The 14,478-nt window shown below is 41.8% G+C and overlaps 1 long non-coding RNA gene across 2 annotated transcripts; it reads right to left on the bottom strand.

The window, feature by feature from the left end:
• Nucleotides 1-741: 741 nt before the first annotated feature.
• On the bottom strand, nt 742-14,155 carry LOC132874642 (uncharacterized). 2 transcript variants are annotated; one of them, XR_009651688.1, is made up of 3 exons: nt 14,139-14,155; nt 8,384-8,544; nt 742-1,293 (listed from the first exon to the last, which is right to left on the bottom strand). It is a non-coding gene; the product is annotated as an uncharacterized LOC132874642 (long non-coding RNA). The 2 variants fall into 2 exon arrangements; XR_009651687.1 differs by lacking the exon at nt 742-1,293 and adding an exon at nt 6,707-6,875.
• Between the last annotated feature and the right edge of the window lie 323 nt (nt 14,156-14,478).

Raw genomic sequence — 14,478 nt, 5'->3', positions numbered from 1 at the left:
TGACGCAGGTCAACGCAGAAGTTGGCTGATGGGAAATGTAGTTAAAAGAGACGGACTGAATGTACCTACAGAAGTCTTCTGCTCCCAGGATTAATGAATAGCCTGCACCTAGGCTCCTGGAAATCATGTTAATAAATAGCATCGTGGCTCCAGTCAGAGCTTCCCTCAAGGAACTATTTGCATTGTGATGGAGGCCATCCGCATCAAGCCCCCAGCTGTAGATATTTTCAGCTCCTCTGCTTCTAGGGAAGCCACCGAAAATTAAAACATTGCCCACAGCTCCAGCCATTCCGCCGCTTAAAAGAGCATGAGTCTCAGCCCATCAGCCACACCTGCAGACCCAAATAACTCCTTGTCCAGCACCCAGCATTACTTGCCACCATGAACTCCAGAATCCAAGCCCTGGAGTCCGGTTGGCTCCATCTACAAGTTCATGTTTCCCAGCAACAGTGGGTTTGTTTACATTCACCATGCTCCCAAATTAACCTCGGGGCCGGCTCCTACATCGCAGAATGATGTCACCACCCAACTACTCAATCTCTAACTCACATTAACCCTATAGGCATAGCGCCCTGTAAATTTTTTTTTTGGGGGGGGGAGAGCCAAATAATCGAAAAAAAAAAGCCAAATAATCAATTTATCTGCTCTTTGTAATGACAAAGTTCAAAGAATCAATGAATAGTTTATAATTTCAACAAAACAGACCTCATGTTAAAACTATAATGATTTTCCTGGTTACATGGTTATACTTTGTGACAATATAGAACACCATTATAGAAGCAAATTATTTATAATCATGCTATCTGTTATCACCCTTTTGAGTATGGTTCCTCTCAAGATTCCTTCCTCATGTTGTCTGAGGGAGTTTTTCCTTGCCACCATTTCCACAGGCTTGTTCACCAGGGATAAATTAGGGATAAAAATAGCTCATGTTTAAAGTCTTTAATTTTCTTTAAAGCTGCTTTGCAACAATTTCTCTTCTTAAAAACGTTATACAAATAAACTTGACTTGACTATAGACTTTCTAGGCACCACCTTAGACAGAAACCAGATGCAAGCTTCATTGCCTCTTGGAAAAATCAAATCATTTCAGAGAGTTCCTGAGAAGTGCAAGAAGCAATAGCAATTTTAAAAGGGAATTGTCTGGGCATCTTAATTATGCAATATGGTGTTATTTCCCAGGGACGATCCTTTGTATCCAGGCTTTCTGACCTATCTAAATCTGTAGAGAACTCCATGATAGGGTCAGCTTGGATACAGGCTGCAGATCTGAATGCCAGTTCTGGTCTCCTTCTGTTGGGTAAATGGAACAGTATCTCATTATTCTATAATGAAAATCTGGAATCTCCATTAGCAATTAAGTTATTCACAGAAACAGACCCTTCCATTGGTTTGGTGTGTGTGTGTGTGTGTGTGTGTGAGAATAAATCAGCAGTTTGCTGATGCATGGCCAAAGAATTATCATCCTTGTCAGCTGACACTTCTTCCACTGCTCTAATAGAATCTACTCAATCATGAAGCTCATCTTCTGTGGGGTAAATACTGGTCAAGAAGCAAATCCTGTCTTTGTGACAATGAGGCAGCAACTGTAAACATCATTAACAAGGGTTCTCCTCCATTATTAATAGATTCACGACGCACCTCACATGGTCCTCTGTGTTGGATAATTTCATTGTTTGAACAGCTCATATTCCAGGCTTGGACAACAACGGCCAATTCTTGTCCCGCTTTGAATTTCAGAATTTTACCAACTGTGCCCGGAGGCAGTGCCATCCAGCCTGACCTGCCCTTTTCATTCAATTGCACTAGATTAAACAATAAACGTTATTGCATAGCTGCTCAGGGTCTCTGTATGAACTTATTCGCTATGTTCCCCTAACTAGCAATCTGTGAAGCTTCAACTCACCTCATTGTATTTCATCTTGGTTTAACTTGCTTCCTACCTAATAGTTCCGCAAGCTCCTCCTGCTGGCTCTTCCATAAAAGCATGGAAAACCAGGGAAGTCTGCCTGGCATGGTGGTTTTGGGGGGTTTACTGTGGCTCTCCCGGCTTTAGCCTTCCCATGTAGGCACATGGTAGGGCAGGGAGATGTGCTCTCCCTGCCCCAAAGCTTTCCAAGTATGCACAGGGAAGGGCAAGGAGGTCCCAGAACAGAGTTGCCCGCCAAATACAACTTGTTGCAAATATTGGAATGTAAATCATGTTCCTTGACAAAGGGCTCTGACAGAAATGCATACATCTTCACAAAGAACTGATATCACTGAAACAACAGGAAACAATCATCCACAAGGCCTTCATGGAAGAGTTCACTTCACAGCTGTGTGGTGTGTCAAATAAGATCCCAGCCAAACAGTCAATGGAGCACTTGCATGTGACGTCACAGCCGATCCAGATTGTGACAGACACCATCTTGTCGGTCAAACGCCATATTTCGCCTTCTACTTCTGGTTCTACTTCTGCTTTTACTTCTACCTTTTCTTCTGGAAAACCCTACTATATACAATTATACTACAACGGCTGCGGCTACAAGCTCTCCCTACCTGTGCACGTTTTTTATGTTTTTTGTGTGTATTTTTGCGTGTGGGCGGCATGGTGGTGTAGTGGTTAGCGCTGTCGCCTCACAGCAAGAAGGTCCTGGGTTCGAGCCCCGGGGCCGGCAAGGGCCTTTCTGTGTGGAGTTTGCATGTTCTCCCCGTGTCCACGTGGGTTTCCTCCAGGTGCTCCGGTTTCCCCCACAGTCCAAAGACATGCAGGTTAGGTTAACTGGTGACTCTAAATTGACCATAGATGTGAATGGTTGTCTGTGTCTATGTGTCAGCCCTGTGATGACCTGGCGACTTGTCCAGGGTGTACCCCGCCTTTCGCCCATAGTCAGCTGGGATAGGCTCCAGCTTGCCTGCGACCCTGTAGAAGGATAAAGCGGCTAGAGATAATGAGATGAGATTTTTGCGTGTTGTTCGTCTGTACTGGACTTCAATATCCACTACAACCGTATGGACTTACTGGGCATTGGTTTCCAGCAGAAAATGACGGTTTGTAGCGATTTCCATCGCATGCACAACATTTCGGATGAGATAGCGAGACCGGCGGGGTCTCCGTGGATTGTTATCGGAAGCAAAGCAAAGGAGGCGGCATCGGGAGTGGAAGCAAAAGCGAGGCTGCAGAGCCGGCCTGTTGACTAAGCTCAGAAAACAGCCACTCAAACCTCCACTGCCAAGCCTCTACCTCTCCAGCACCAGATCCATGTAAACAAGACGGACGACTTGGAATTACAGCTGGAATTACCTTATTCTATAATCGGCTGGTCAGTGCTATACTCAATACTTAAGTGACTTACCCATCCAATGAGGATTCTTGTTTACAAGATGCCACATCTGAGTCGCTGACAAATCCTGAATTTCTGTAAAGATAACTGTCCAGAGATTTATAGGCACGCAGTGCTTCACCACTGAACAGCGAGGGAAAGTTAATGAGGTAATTATACACGTCTGGGTATTCCACTGGCAGTTCAAAATCCAGTCGTGAAAACTCCGTCCGGAAAGCCATAAGGGTCACTAATCTGTAGATCGTTTATTTTAGACATATATCTAGTTATCTGTTCATTAGAAAAATGAGCCGTGTAGTCCGTCGGTTGAAATTGATCCATTCTGTACACGAGTGCAGCAGTATTCAGCGGTGTTTTTGACTGACAAGATGGCGGTTGTGTACTTTCCGGTCACGTGACTGCAAGATCTCTATATCTGATCATGTGCCTGTTCCAGTGGCTACACTGAATGCCAATTTCAGCAAGGTGGCATCCTACGGCCACAAGACCTGTATCCTGTACAGGATGGACAGTGGCAAGAAACAACACTCCATGGAAGTGCAAGGAGTGCGATGTTCCCCTTTGCCTCCAGTTGACCAGGAACTGTGTTGAAAAGCAGCACAAAAGACAGTGATGTTCAATATTTCTGTGCATGTTCAAAAATACTGTTTAGATATTCAAATAAATGACACAAAATTACTTTTTTCAGTTGTTTTTTTGTAAAAGATATTTGTGTGTGTGTGTGTGTGCGCGCGCGCGTGCGTGGGCGGGGTGTGGGGGGCATTTACCTGGGCTGACCTGTGAACATTCCTTTTGCATATTCAATGAGAAGAGTGATCGCCCACCCTTTATCCCAAAACAACAGGACATACATGTTTTGATGGCCATTTAATTGTTCAAATCAATGGAGCAGATGTACGTTTTTGTGTATGATACGTTCCTAAGACTGAACAGAATCACCTCAAGTGACCAAAATGGTTCGTTGGAATGGGTAGGTAATGTTTTTTCACTCATTCCAACACAGTTCTAAAACTGCTTTTTACAACATATTCATTTATCTGTTATTTTTTAAAAAGTACAATTAGGACATACATACTACATTGATATTATTGTAGCTGAACTTGTGCTGAATACAAAAAGGTCACATGACTTTGAAACTATTGCTTAGATTTGTTGAAACTGACATCAGAGCATGCCAAAATCATTAGAATGTCAGAAAATACTTTCAGACCCCAGAGGGTTAACTAACAGCCTCATTGGTGTCCTTACCAGACTATGCCAAAAACCTGTTGCCTTTATGGCTGATATTGAGGCAATATTCCATCAAGTCAGAGTGCCAGAAGAGGACTCGGACCTCCTTAAGGTTTCTGTGGTAGCCTGATGGAGAATGTAACAAAGAGCTACAAGATTATAAGATGGTTGTGCACATACAGTGGTGCTTGAAAGTTTGTGAACCCTTTAGAATTTTCTATATTTCTGCATAAGTATGACCTAAAACAAAATCAGATTTTCACACAAGTTCTAAAAGTAGGTGAAGAGAACCCAGTTAAACAAATGAGACAAAAATATTATAATTGGTCATTTACTTATTGAGGAAAATGATCCGATATTACTTATCTGTGAGTGGCAAAAGTATGTGAACCTCGAGGATTAGCCGTTAATTTGAAGGTGAAATTAGAGTCAGGTGTTTTCAATCAATAGGATGACAGTCAAGTGTGAGTGGGCACCCTGTTTTATTTAAAGAACAGGGATCTATCAAAGTCTGATCTTCACAACACATGTTTGTGGAAGTGTATCATGGCATGAACAAAGGAGATTTCTGAGGACCTCAGAAAAAGCATTGTTGATGCTCATCAGGCTGGAAAAGGTTACAAAACCATCTCTAAAGAGTTTGGACTCCACCAACCCACAGTCAGACAGATTGTGTACAAATGGAGGAAATTCAAGACCATTGTTACCCTCCCCAGGAGTGGTCGACCAACAAAGACCACTCCAAGAGCAAGGTGTGTAATAGTCAGCAAGGTTGCAAAGGACCCCAGGGTAACTTGTAAGCAACCGAAGGCCTCTCTCACATTGGCTAATGTTAATGTTCATGAGTCTACCATAAGAACACTGAACAACAATGGTGTGCATGGCAGGGTTGCAAGGAGAAAGCCACTGCTGTCCAAAAAGAACATTGCTGCTCATCTGTAGTTTGCTAAAGATCGCGTGGACAAGCCAGAAGGCTATTGGAAAAATGTTTTGTGGATGAATGAGACCAAAATAGAATGTTTTGGTTTAAATATGAAGCGTTATGTTTGGAGAAAGGAACACACTGCATTCCAGCATAAGAACCTTATCCCATCTGTGAAACATGGTGGTGGTAGTATCATGGTTTGGGCCTGTTTTGCTGCATCTGGGCCAGGACAGCTTGCCATCATTGATGGAACAATGAATTCTGAATTATACCTGCAAATTCTAAGGGAAAATGTCAGGACATCTGTCCATGAACTGAATCTCAAGAGAAGATGGGTAATGCAGCAAGACAACGACCCTAAGCACACAAGTCGTTCTACCAAATAATGGTTAAAGAAGAATAAAGTTAATGTTTTGGAATGACCAAGTCAAAGCCGTGACCTTAATCCAATCGAAATGTTGTGGAAGGACCTGAAGTGAGCAGTTCATGTGAGGAAACCCACCAACATCCCAGAGTTGAAGCTGTTCTGTACAGAGGAATGGGCTAAAATTCCTCCACACCACTGTGCAGGACTGATCAACAGTTACTGGAAACGTTTAGTTGCAGTTATTGCTGCACAAGGGGGTCACACCAGATACTGAAAGCAAAGGTTCACATACTTTTGCCACTCACAGATATGAAATATTGGATCATTTTCTTCAATAAATAAATGACCAAGTACAATATTTTTGTCTCATTTGTTTAACTGGGTTCTCTTTATCTACTTTTAGGACTTGTGTGAAAATCTGATGATGTTTTAGGTCATATTTATGCAGAAATATAGAAAATTCTAAAGGCTTCACAAACCTTCAAGCACCACTGTATTTGGAGCAATGTCCTCTTCAAATTGTGCTAGTTTTGCACTTCAACAGTGCGCAAGAGAAAACAAGGGCAAATTTGACCCAGAAACCATCACAATGGTTCTCAGAAACTTCCATGTAGAGGATTGTCAGAAGTCTGTGGAGACTGAGGAAGAAGCACAGACACTTGTTCAGAACCTCATCACTTTGTGCACCAAAGGTGGATTTAAGCTCAATAAGTGGATCGGTAATAGCAGAGTATTAATTCTCTCAGAGGAGGAGGACCGAGCCAGTGACATCAAGGATTTAGATCTTGAACAAGACCTCTTGCCTGTTGAAAGAGCACTAGGTGTATGATGGTGCATAGAGACAGACTCATTTGAATTCCAAATCCAGCTCCAAGACAAACCACTCACCCAGCATGGAATTCTATCAATGATAAGTTCCATTTATGAGCCGTTGGGCATGCTGGCACCTGTTATCCTCCATGCTAAACAGATCGTTCAGGAGCTCTGCCATTTGATGTTTGGATGGGATGAGGAAATTCCTGAAAGTCTTAAAAAAAGATGGTCAACATGATTAAGAGACTTGTGTCTGTTGGAAGCCTATAAGATCAGACAATGCCTTAAACTTGATGGGTTTATACACCTGGTCTGGTCACAGTTGCATCACTTTTCTGATGCAAGTGACAGTGACTATGATACTGTCTCCCACTTGCGCATGATGAATCAACACCACCTAGTTCACTGCACTTTTCTGATGGACAAAGCTAGGGTTGCTCCCCTAAAGACTATCACCATCCCAAGAAAGGAACTCACCGCAGCCACAGTAGCAGTGCAAGCAGAGCTTGAGTTACCTCTCAAACCATCCGTTTTTTGGACTGACAGCACACCAGTGCTCAAAGACAAAGAATGAGACATCCAGATTTAACACGTTTGTTGCCAACAGAGTAGCCACAATCTGAGCTGCATCCCATGTCTCTCAGTGGAAGTATGTACAGTGTCTTGCAAAAGTATTCATCCCCCTTGGTGTTTGTCCTGTTTTGTCACATTACAAATTGGAATTAAAATGGATTTTTGGGGGGTTAGCACCATTTGATTTACACAATATGTCTACCACTTTAGAGGTGCAATTTTATTTTATTGTGACACAAACAATAATTAAGAGGAAAAAAAAAAGTTACCAAACTTTTTTTTTACCATACCAATTCTTTCGAAGGGGAATTTGATCAGTGGAAAGGGTGCAGTGGTGCTTTTGGGGTAGCCAGCAGATTCACCAACTGACATTCACAACATGTCTCAAATCACCTGCTAATATCACCATGAATTCCCGACCGACAGAAACAGGCCATGAGTCATTTCAGTGTTTTATTCTGACCTAAATGCCCTGCCATGGGATTGTCATGAGCCATGTGGAATAAAAGGTTTCCTACGGCTCTTCAGGACCAACAACTGGATCTTTTCCTCTCCTGCATCACTTGATATACTGTAATATTTTATCTTTAATCACACAAAAATATGGGTAGGAGTGTGCAATGCTTGGCTGGAAGTTTTGACCATTGATTACTCTCACTTGGCCAAATGTGTGCCTTGGGGTTTCGTCTTGTGATTGCTCCAATGGGAAATCCCAAGGAGAAATCCCTGCAGAGAGGGGAGGGGTGGACCCAGTCCCGCCCTCCATGTCACCCTGACATGGAACTGACACAGATGGCCCTGGGACCACCTCCCAGATAACACTGCACTGGAATCTTCCCATATTTTGCTGCAGTCAGACCCATTCACAAATAAATGCTTGACTAAATGCTTTAAACCCTGTCCAATTTGTTCCCAGAATTCATGGTGGGAGAGGCACAGACTAATTGCCACCTCCACACTACACATTTTGTGCCTAAATTGGACAGAGACAGGCACCAATGGAGATTTGTGACTATCCCCATGCATACACCTCACCTTCACCAACTGTGCATTTCCCAATGCTCTGCACTGAATCAGGCTTTGATGAACTGTGGTCTGATTACAATGTGAGTCCAACAAGGTGTGATGTGTACTCCCTTGAATACTAACTGCAATTCTGTACATTCCTGCTCGGTCAGGGGAGGCCGGAGGTGTGTCAGGAATGTGGATCAGAATCCCTGCCTCCTTAAGGGGATGTTGATCCTGGAAATGCCTGGCTTTCCTGCCACACCTGCAGACCTGGCCAGTCTTTGTCCCATGGATTATTCCAGCTGGTGAGAGAGAGAGAGAGAGAGAGAGAGAGAGAAAGAGAGACTTGACTTTCAAACTTCATTTAATACAAATTGCTTACACAAGCATACCATGTCCTTAAAACAAAGTCTTTACAAGTCTTTACCAGTATTTAAAAATCATTAAAAAAATAAATAAATAAAAGAGTAAAAATGCAGCCTAAAATAGATAAATAAATAAATACACATATGCACAATTCTGATAAAATTGACACAGTTAATCAGGCTGCAAGTCCTCTAACAGGCTGTTAAAATTAAGTGTATCATCCTCCAGATAACACACAGCATCTTTATAACACCATATCCTCTCAAAAGCCCCAAGATCATTCATTTCACTGTAAAAACGAAAATCAATTAAAATTCTTGATTTCACCGACATCATAAACACCATTAAAATATTGTAACCGGAGTCAAACTCTATTTTATTTCGCCTACTCACATAAATAGCCATTTTGGATTGTCCAAGTAAAAAGTTTAATAATTGACATTTAAACCTGCGCTTCTGGCAATATTTGAACCCTAAAATAAAAGTTTCCATTAAAAAGTTTTCATTAAAACCACCAAATAACCTTTCTAAAAGGGTAAAAAGAGGTTTCAGTCTCACACATTGCATGAAAGCATGAAAAATGGTTTCCTTCATTGTGCAAAAAGGACACTGTTCACTTACACTAGGATTTAAAACTGAAATAAAAGCATTAACCGCCACTGCCCCATGTAAAATCCTCCATTGTAAGTCCCCGCATTTCTTAGGTAATGGTGACTTGTGAAAGACCCTCCATTGTGGTTTAACCCCCCCAGTGATTTGCAAAACAACACGCCACGGAGTGTCAATTCTTTTATCAAGGTGTTTTTTGTTCATAGCCAGAACACATAGCTTATACAATGCCTTACCAGAGGCAAGGTTACAACCAAGAAAAAATATAGGCTCGGATTTAAGTAAAACACCTGAGGAGTCATCCAAATCTGCAGTTACAGTAAAATTAGGAAATACATCAGTGTCATTTGGAGACAGCAAGCCCACAGAAAAATCGTTCAACAACTTATTTTCATCTTCTGTAAAGAACCCCTTCCACTTTCCAAGATGCTGCTTTATCATTCGAGATGACCTTACTCCTAATTGGTTAGCCACTGGATTCGCATTTTGAAACAAAGGACCTGCTAAATTGATCAAGTCATTCAGGGTGAGAACTTTAGCCTTACAGAGAACTCCATTGAGGGCAGGAAAAGACTGATTATGTGAGAGGTCTAATATGGAGCCATTGATCAAAGGCTCTTGCAGAAACCAAAAAAGAGATGTAGAGCTCATAGTCCTCCCAATCTTGAAAAGACTCCATACTTTAAAAAGGTTCCGATAAAAAATAGGAAATTTCTTCAAGTTCAGACGTTTAGGGTCCATCCAGAAAAGCGTCTTGTCAAGCCCCAGCCCCTCAAAAGTGCGCAGAATGACACAAGTTACAGCTTCCCAGCTGCTCTTCGCAGTCCCACTAAGCAGTCTCTGTATGAACTGTAGACGAAAAGCAGCCGTCCTGCTCTGTAAATGAACCAACCCGTGTCCCCCTTCTTCTCTGGGTAAAAACAAAACACTTTGTGGCACCCAGTGTAGGTTGTCCCAAAAAAACTTGACCAGAACAGATTGAATTTTTGAAAGCACATTGACAGGAGGGTCTATACAGGCCAGCCTGTGCCAGAGGGATGATGCAACCAGGTTGTTTATTATAAGCGCTCTGCCTCTATAAGACAGTTTATTCATTAAAAAGTCCCATCTACCAAGACGGCCTTTCACTTTCTCTAAAACACCTTCAAAGTTTTTCTGCATAAAATCATTATTCCCGATAAACACCCCCAGGTATTTAAAACCTTCTCTGCACCAATGTAGGTCCTCAGGTAAATTGGGTGGGCCATTCTTCCAGTCCCCCATCAACAAAGCCACACTCTTTCCCCAATTTACTTTAGTAGAGGATAGCAATTTAAAATCATTAAGTAATCCCAACATGGCATTCACATCCCTCTGGCTCTTAACAAGAATAGCCACATCGTCAGCACAAGCTGATAATTTAAACTTAAAAGTGCAATTTGGAAGCATTACACCTTCAACCTCATTTCTCAGTTTAATCAAAAGTGGCTCTATTGCCAAGGAATATAACATCCCAGACAAGGGAAAGCCTTGTCTAATACCTCTAAACACTTTAAAAGGGGCACACAAGTCACCATTAACCTTTAGTATGCTTTCAATGTCACGATATAAGACTTTTATATATTTAATAAAATCAGAATTAAAACCAAATGCGGCCAAGACATTCCATAAATAGTTATGCTCAATTCTATCAAACGCTTTCTGATTGTCTATTGAGATAAGTCCAAAATCTAAATTTAGACGCTGTCCAACATCTACAATATCTCTAATGAACCAAATGTCATAAATCAACCTTCCAGGCACACAGTAAGTCTGGTCAGGATGGATGACCTCTCCTACCACTTTCCTAAGCCTATTGGCCAGAACCTTTGAGAGCACTTTATATTCCACACATAGGACAGAGACAGACCTCCATGACCTTATGTCATTTAGATCCCCTTTTTTTGGCAACAATGTCACCACAGCTCTTCGGCAACTTTGTGGCAGCCACCCATTGGTTAAACTGTCACTAAGCACCTCCAGCAAATCTGTGCCTACTTCAGGCCAGAAAGCTTTTTTAGAATGCAACCGGTAGACCATCAATCCCCAGAGCCTTTCCACTCTCCATACTTTGGAGGGCTGTAAACACTTCCTCCAGGGTTATCACCCCTCCGAGGATTGCATTTGCCGAGCTGGACATCTGGGGTGAATTATTCAGAAAGACATTCTCTGGAGCCTGCTCATAGGAGATCTCACTCTTGTAAAGATTCTCAAAAAATACCCGTGCTCTTTTATGAATGTCAGTGTGAGCATACAGAATAGTGCCATCTTCTGACGACAAAGATTGCATTAGCTTTTTTTTGACCGTTTTTCTTTTCCAAATTAAAAAAGAATTTGGTAGGTGCATCCATGAGTTCAATAGACTGAAAACGTGACCTGACCAGAGCTCCTTGAGCCTTAACCCCTAATAACTCGGCCAGCAAGTTCTTTTTAATTTTCAATTTTTCCGTTACATTGCCAGTTGTGTCCCCTTGAAGATTCAAAATCTCAATCTCTAAGGCAGTCATACGATTGGAGATGTCCCTCGTGACATTGAAGCTATACTGTTGGGACAACATTTTTATCTGGACCTTAGCAAAATCCCAGCACTGCTGTACTGACCTAAAAACAGGCTTTGTACTCTTACACTGATCCCAAAAAAAATTAAAAACATCCCTAAAATGCTTGTCTTGCAATAAACTGGTATTAAAATGCCAGTAAGCGCTCTTTGGTTTAAAAGTACTAATAAATATGTTGAATGTTACCATACAGTGATCAGAAAACCCAACTGGTACAATGTTACAACTCCTAAAGAAATTGAACTGGTGTTTGAACCCATAAAATCTATCTAGCCTTGCCAAGGACAGCATGTTATTATATGAGTGGACCCATGTATACTGCCTCTGATTTAAATGCAGACTTCTCCAAACATCTACAAGATTGTGAACCTTTAAAATTTCAACTAACTTTTTACGAGATGGCATGTGAGGCTCTATATGATTGCGATCTATGCCATTCTCCGTGCAATTAAAATCTCCCCCAACAAGCAAGATGTCTTCACAATCACAAGTTTTAAGAACATCATCCAGTGTTTGTAGAAAAAGTATGCGCTCTAATGCATCAGTAGGTGCATAAACACAAACAAACACAAAGGTTTTACCATCATATTTGGCTCTTACTTTTAAAAGCCTGCCTTTAATAATTTCATTAATTTCATAGGAGCATGGAATAAAATTGTGGCTAAAAAGAATAGCAACATCCACCCAAAATTTGAGGTGTTATGACTCAAAACTGATACACCAGTAAATTCACTCGCCCAGTCATCACTATTCCTTATATCTGTGTGAGTTTCTTGAACAAACGCAACATCAACTCTCTTTTGTTTAAAAGTTTCAAACACAATAGCTCTCTTATTTCGTTCCCTTGCTCCATTTAAATTCAACGAAGCAATTAGAAATTCACACATAAGGAAATATAAAATATAGAACTTAAGACACATAATGATCATAGAGAAAAAATTACAATTGATTTTTAACATCACTATCATTTAACTTGCCCAGTATCTTTTTTAAACGGAAGCCCTCTTGATCGGTAAATCCCCCTTCTGACATAAACAGTTTGGCCTTTGCAATAAACTGATCAACATCTGCAAAATGATCATCAATCCTTACATTCCTTGCATGTTTAGTTTTGGTTAAAAACGCTTTGATATCTTCGACACTGTAATTCTGTTGAGAAAAGCCGCTTGTGCGTAGACTGCAGGTAACACTACAGTCAGACGCATAATCGCTCTCACTATCAGGCACATCAACTGTCAGACTCTTCTTCTTTGCTTTGCCTCTAGAGCCTGGATGACCCCTTTTCTTAGACGGCATTTTAAAAACATTTTCAGCTTCTATAGGAGGGTTATGTTCGTTAATAACTTCATTAAAGATTTGTTCCACTAGATCTGTGTAACTACCCTGCGAAGCAGCGGGCATTTCAGATTCCGAAGCGAGATCCATTGAGTCACCATCTTCTGGTGTCTCAGCCGGAGGGGCTACCTCTCCTTCACCATTCCCATCGCCCGCACCTTCACCCTCCTCACCCGCAGGTGCCTCATCATTCTTAGTATTGGGTGTTTCCTGAGATCTTTCATCACTGGGGATACCCTCTTTTAAATTCACATTGTTCGGTTTCACCTTATCTGGACAATTACGCGCCAGGTGCCCCAGCTGTCCACATCCAAAACATTTCAATGTATTTGTGGTCACATAAATCGTGTAATTAAAATCGTCCACCTTAATATTCAGAGAGACTTCAAGTTCTACTTTGTCTTTCAAAATTATATAAGCGAACCTTCGAAACGAGACAACATGCTTTAATAGCGGAGATTTGGTTGCCATTGGTATCATTTTTGGGGGAGATACTACTTTTCCGTAATGGGATAAGACCTCTGTAAGCACATCATTGCTAATAAAAGGGGGCACATTAGAAAGCATTACTTTTCTTGAAGGGCTCGACAAAGGTAAAACGGGGAGAAAAACCTCTTCAACCACTACCCCCGTCTCCACCATTTTGTTTACCAAATCAACAGAAGCAAGGAATAAAAACCACTGCCCTGTTCATGCGAGATGCAGACAAAACATTATCATGGCCAATTAAACCTCCCACAGCCAAACTGATCTCCTCCACTGAAAGAGGTGAATCTATTTTAATACCATGCTTCCTCGTTAGAAAGCCAAAACGCTGCTCAGGTGCACTTCGCGCCGCCATACTTCCAAAAGGAAGCAGACGCCTGGCGCGTGCACTTTTAACAAAATTCAAACAACAATAAACTAATAACAAACCGTATACAAAAAAAAGAAAAAAGAAAAGATAGAAAAAAGGTAGAAAAAGGACAAAAGTTTATGGCACGGCAGCCAAACTTTCAGCACGCACTTACTCACACACGCTCCACTCCACCCACTCGCACCGCACATGCGCAGAAAGAGAGATAGAGAGAGTGAGTTAGTAGCAACATTGTCATGGAATCATAATGGGGTGAGGGAAAACAGGGATGGACATGGATTTGGGGAGTGAGCTTTGGGGGAATTGATCCCCACTTCCATATTGCAGGGATAGGGGTGGGGAGACACAGAGAAGAAGTATGCATGAGTGACTGAGTGAGAGAGAGAGAAAGAAGGGGCGGGTGTACCTGCTTCCAGAAATGCTGCCAGATGTTCTTTTGCCAGCCTGACTGCTTCCTCCAGTGATGCCACGCAGTGGCACTGGACCCAGACTGC

The sequence above is a fragment of the Neoarius graeffei genome, chromosome 26 (genome assembly GCF_027579695.1).
Source record: "Neoarius graeffei isolate fNeoGra1 chromosome 26, fNeoGra1.pri, whole genome shotgun sequence".
In the NCBI taxonomy this organism is placed as follows: domain Eukaryota; kingdom Metazoa; phylum Chordata; class Actinopteri; order Siluriformes; family Ariidae; genus Neoarius; species Neoarius graeffei.
The sequence above is the reverse complement of the archived record's forward strand: the minus strand, read 5'-3'. Positions and strand labels throughout refer to the sequence as shown.